General features: G+C 39.6%; 1 pseudogene; it reads right to left on the bottom strand.

The window, feature by feature from the left end:
- Positions 1-827: 827 nt before the first annotated feature.
- The window catches only part of LOC111956878 (uncharacterized), a 12,353-nt pseudogene continuing 7,106 nt past the window's right edge, over positions 828-6,074 (bottom strand).

Genomic DNA, 6,074 nt, shown 5'->3' with positions numbered 1-6,074 from the left:
CTTTTACTTTTGATACTTAAGTATATTTAAAATCAAATACTTTTAGTATTTTACTCAAGTAGTATTTTACTGGGTGACTTTCACTTTAATTTGAGTCATTTTCTGTTAAGGTATCTTTACCTTTACTCAAGTATGACAATTGGGTACTTTTTCCACCACTGGACAGGTGTGTGCCTTTCCAAATCATTTCCAAGTCATGTCCAATCAATAGACTCCAATCAAGTTGTAGAAACATCTCAAGGATGATCAATGGAAACAGGATGCACATGTGCTCAATTTCGAGTCTCATAGCAAAGGGATTGAATACTTTAAAAAAATGTTTATACATTTGCAAAAATGTCTAAAAAACKTTTTTTTCCATTATGGGGTATTGTGTGTAGATTGATTAGGGAAAAAACATTTAATCGATTTTAGAATAAGGCTGTAACCTAACAAAATGTGGAAAAAGTCAAGGGGTCTGAATACTTTCCAAATGCACTGTATATAAAGTTGGCTATATACAGTTATTTTGAGTTTGTTGGTCAAGGTAACAAGATGACTCCATGAAGCCAAACACCTGAATCTCAGTCATTGACAACAAATAAGAGGGGCAAAGTTATTCCACACGACATCCATGAAAAATTATTCTGACAAAGGCCATTGACTGCTAGAACATCATTATTTTAATATTTAGATAAAATAAAGCACCAAGATTTTAATTGTGAGCGAGAGTTGCACATTTTCCTTCCTAATGTCTATGAAAAATTACAAATGAAAATTGTCAATATAGCTTTATAGATCAACAAGAAAGATATGTTGATACACACAAGCGCATCACCACAATACATTTAGATTAGGGCAGCAACTTTCCGGTTGAACATCTGTACAACTCTATTCCGAACCCGAGTGAGTTTCATCCCGTATATGATAGGGTTCACCAGAGGAGGCACAACTAGGAACTCCACCGCCATGATATTCCTCAGGGCCAGCAGGCTGGAGCAGGCTGGTTGCTGCCGTAGCGAGCGTACATACATCGAAGGTGAGGGATATGTGAAGTTAGTCAGGGTGATCAGATGAGGCAGACAGGTCTGCATGAACTTCTTTCTCTGCACACGGGAATGCAAAGACGCTTGATGATGTTCATGTAGGATATCAGGATGAGTTCATATTTGAGAAACATGAGAAAACGTGAGAATGAAGCCGTAGAGGTTGTTCAGAGTGGTGTCAGCACATGAGAGCTTCACGACGGCCCAGTTTGAGCAGTAGAGTTTATCGATGTCGAGCCACAGAGGGGTAATAGCTGTTAGTCCCATCCCAATGCTACTTTCTAGCCATGAGAAAAGCCACGTAAGAAGAAGCAGTGTCCACACTTTTCGAGTAGTCATGATAGAGGGGTATTGTAACGGCTTACAGATGGCAACATACCTGTCATATGCATCACTGTCAAGCTGTGAATTCACAGAAAGCATAGGAGTAGATTACCAATATCTGGGTCATGCACCCAGGTATGATATCACATGAGAGTCAAATAAAAGGTCATAAAGTATTCTTGGGTAGAAAGCTGAAGCACCATAGATACCATTAATACACAGATTACAGAGAAAATAAATACATGGGTCATGCAACATTTTCTCCAGAAAAATGGTAACGATCAGTATCAGATTCACAAAAATGGTGAAGATGTATAGGATGAGTAAATGAGAAGTAGATGTGTTTGTTTGTCTGTGTCACGTTCAGTCCATGCAGCACAAACACTATCTCCTGGGAGGAGTTGAAATCCTTGTCATTGACAGCAGGCACACATGGCTGGTGTACACAGGACCTGAGAATGTTCAGTTATTCCAAGTTTTGTTGGTTGGTCTATTTAAAACAATTTGATTACATTTTAACAGTAACTGCCACCCATACAGCAGTCTGTCAGCCTCTCAACGATGATAGCTCTCCTCAAACAATGGTGTTGGTATTCAGATCTCAAACAAGTCAACCCAAAACCACCCAGCTTCAGCAGCCACTACATTACAATGCAGTGAGCACACAGACCAGTATTCAACCCGTATCACATTCTGTGGTGAGCATGAAGCTTATATATATTTTTTTTTGATCTTCACAGATCTTCACTTAATTTAACTCAAAGTTAGAGAGAAATCCTAAACAATATTAAACTGAATTAGTTAGATCATTAATCGAAACAAAGTAAGTATTTTCAAAGTCTTCAAAGTAGGTTCTCCTTAAGATGATCATTCGTATGGTTTGTGTATTTGTATGGTCTCTGATCTCTGTACTGAGGGCCAGAGCAGAACACCTCCACCTGAGCAGACCAGATCATACCTACAGTAGGTATGACACTTCTCCACTCTCCGCACCACAACCTTTATGGGGCAGTATCTGAGTATCTCAACTGCCATAGCAAAGTGTGAGATGTATGGATGGAAGACAGGTGAACCCCTCAGACACACACTGCTCACTCTGGAGGTTACCTTCCTAATGAGACCACTATAGGACTGACTATGAGATGAGGTATTCGATAGAATAGGATGTTGTTTATGTAGCAAGGTAATATTGTTGAAGTTCATATTCACGCTTTCCATAAAATGCAAAGACTCAGCAAAGTTTAGCTCACTTCTGTGCAATTTTTATATTTCAAGTTAATGTTCAAGTTTTTGGGCTATAGCAGCCTGTTAGAGCATGGCCAAATTCCTATTTAGTAATTGACCCAAGGGTTAATTTTTCTTTGTCTCTAAAGGCTTCCCACAAATGCACAGATTTCAGCAAAGTTTAGCTCACACCTGTGCACATTTTTTGCACCACTGCTCAGCTCCAGGAAGTGAATCAGAGAAGGGCTAGACTAGTAGTAGCCAGTTTTTGCATGAATTAATGATAAAAATGTATGTAATGAAAAACATTTCAATTGCAAAATTCACTGTAAAATATTGTCAGAGCGTATAAAAATTGTTCTTTGTACAAAGTACTATAACCTTCATAAAGTTCATATTGAAGTGGTCCGTATCATCTATCTACCCCAGCGGACTGCTTACGTCTTGATTGACACAACCCATCCAGCCAGGGACATCATGCTCCCCAAAATGTTGAGGTGGTACCGATTAGCAAAATGTATATTCTTGAATGTACCCACAAGTGTCACGGATGATAACGCTGATGTGCCAACTTCTGTCTGTACCGTTTAAGCTACAAACTAATATGACCCCACTATGGAAAGATGAGACTCTCACTAGTTCCCGTTTTGCTCACAAGTGTCACAGACTCTGTCTGAATGTAACCCATACATATTAATGAAAGTATGGAGGTAGTTTTGTGCCAATAACACATATATTTCCTGAGCTTTCTTATATCTCCTAGATATAGGACAGACACTTCAAAACCTTATTCCTTGTGATTTATTTTTTTACTGTATTTTTTGCCATTCATGAATGTTATTCATTGTGTTTCTTTGGGCTAAAGTAATAAAGGCCAAATTCAATATTTTATGAAATATTTGTCAATATGTTTTTATTAATATACCTAAAGGGGTCCTAAAATTCAAAATCAAATATGATATGACCATCTTAAAACATTTTCATATCTTCGCTTACTTTTTTTTTTTTTAATTCTCCCAATTTCGTGGTATCAATTGGTAGTTACAGCCTTGTACCAACGCTGCAACTCCCGTACGGACTCGGGAGGCGAAGGTCAGAGCCGTGCATCCTCCAAAACAAACCAAGCCAAGCCGCACTCTTCTTGACACAATTGTTCAGAGGAGACCCCGTACACCTGTGGGACCATGTCAGCATGCATTGCGCCCGGCCCGCCACAGGAGTCGCAATGCACGATGGAAGCAAAACATCCCTGCCGGCCAAAACCTCCCCTAACCTGGACAACGCTGGGCCAATTGTGGCGCACACCATGGGTTCCCGGTCGCGGCCGGCTGGACTCAAACCAGGATCTCTAGTGGCACAGCTAGCACTGCCTTAGACCACTGTGCCACTCGGAGGCCCAGACTTTTATAGTTTTAAGATCCGACATCTGTAGTACACAGGCCTGACTTATATCGGGTTAGGGATACTTGCAACTTGACAGAAGGCCACTTGTTTTAGTCTTGCTGAACATTTCTGTCATTAACAAAGACAACTCCTTTGGGGTTTCAGTGGTTCTGTTCTACAAATGGGTATTATCATTCTGCCACCCCTATTATATGGTTATATCTTCAAGGGAAGGTAAACAATGGTATGTAATATTGTGTGTTTGAGATATAACAAAGTGTATACCACATAAAACCACCAAGACATTGGGAGGCTAAGTAGACGACTTGAATGCCTGTCCATTATCCTCATGTCTTAGGGTATAGCATGTAGAAGCTGGTCAATTGAGCAAGAAAAACATGTTTACTGAATTTGTCTGTCAGTCTTCAGAGAACAGTCTAGTCCACTGTATCTATTTCCTTGAAAACAAATTACCAACACCTACCTGTGAAGACCAGAGAGGCTGAAACAACACACGACGAGATAGCCACTTGGTCGCCGTCCTCTGTCCTCTTACACCAATTGAAGTGTTAGTCCCAGAGGAGTTCAGAGTTCATATTAGGCTTAATGGCCTCCTTCAGATATGTTCTGTGTGTGATGAATGTTGCAACAATGAAAGAAACTATAAACACACATTTTGACCTTGTGACCTGAGAGTGAAAAATAATGATTATGGTCAAGAATATGTAAACATTATGTTAGATCAAGCCCGACGAAGAAGCTATCTGTTAAGAGAATAGAACATAGAGACCAATTTTCAATCGAGATGTGTTTGAAGTTGGCTTGAAAACTGCTTGTCGTCCTGTGTTAAATAAAGCTTCACTTTATGACAGACCGATGGTCCAGATATCAGTGAGGGTCCACTAGACTACCTCTTCTTGATGTTATCATCTACTAAGCATCTAGTTTAGTTTCTCCAGCGGGTCACTGTGAGATTTAGTGATATCTGTTTGACGCCAAATAATTTCCCTTGAGATCGAGACAATGGAATGCCTATGCTTTAACGTCACCACCCATCTTTGTTACGTCCTCATCAATGTGCTACTATTTATTCATCCCATCCTGATAAAAAGTTATGGAAAAAAAAAATGGTATGCAGACCAGCAGTGTCTACTGTTCCTCTATGGTGCGCATTTGGGATAACCCTACAACCCTCCGTCATTATACCACCAAGCCATCAGCTAAGAGTGGGAGGAGACCTGCTCTGATAAGCGACTATATTACTATACCAGACCAGCTAGCTCTTATGTAATGCTCCCTATGATTACGTTGAGACACGATCAGCTACAAAGCAGTCTGGAAGAACTAGTCGTACAAAAGTATGATAAACAATTTGATGGATGAGAAAAAAAGGATAATGGCCACAGACCACGCTAGAGGGAACACTACTACATACAGTCACGCAGCTAGCATTATTACAGCGCACTTTCTATTATATTGTGACAGGCCAGCCTAATCTACACCTATTTGGTAACAATGATTGTGCATATGACCAGACCTAGCTATCTTGACTCTACCTAGATTTAATCAAACAGTGATTATGTTGGATATATCATGCAGACCTACCAATAATATCCTCACTAGTAACTCAAGTCTCCTACCCAGAAGTCGTGTATACGTCCACTGGCACGTTCTTTGCTATAAATTCAAGTATAACTGCTGTCGATCACGGTGGAAATGGGTTCTTGGGTGATAAATAGTATCTCCTCAACAGTATTGATAAACATACCAGCGTGACTAGTTCGCTGACATTTAGTGATGTGTGTTGAGAGGGAAATCTGACTGTACGTGCAAACACTTGAAAAAAATATATAAGAATATAATACCATTTAATCAATGACCTATTTCTTTCTCCAGCTGTTTTACAAACAACACTCTTATATTGGATCTAAGAGTATACAAGTTAGATTATTCCATTCTTTATAGAGGACCTGTCAAATGGACACATGAACTGTTTATATAGGAGATACATAGATTAGGACTTAGTACAGTTCCTTACTTTCACCATTTCTATCCCATCACTTTCTAATGGTATGACAAGCAAACAGTCTAGAGAGCTTATTGTCTATCGTCTCATTC

The sequence above is a fragment of the Salvelinus sp. IW2-2015 genome, linkage group LG4p (assembly GCF_002910315.2).
Source record: "Salvelinus sp. IW2-2015 linkage group LG4p, ASM291031v2, whole genome shotgun sequence".
NCBI classification, from domain to species: domain Eukaryota; kingdom Metazoa; phylum Chordata; class Actinopteri; order Salmoniformes; family Salmonidae; genus Salvelinus; species Salvelinus sp. IW2-2015.
The sequence above is the reverse complement of the archived record's forward strand: the minus strand, read 5'-3'. Positions and strand labels throughout refer to the sequence as shown.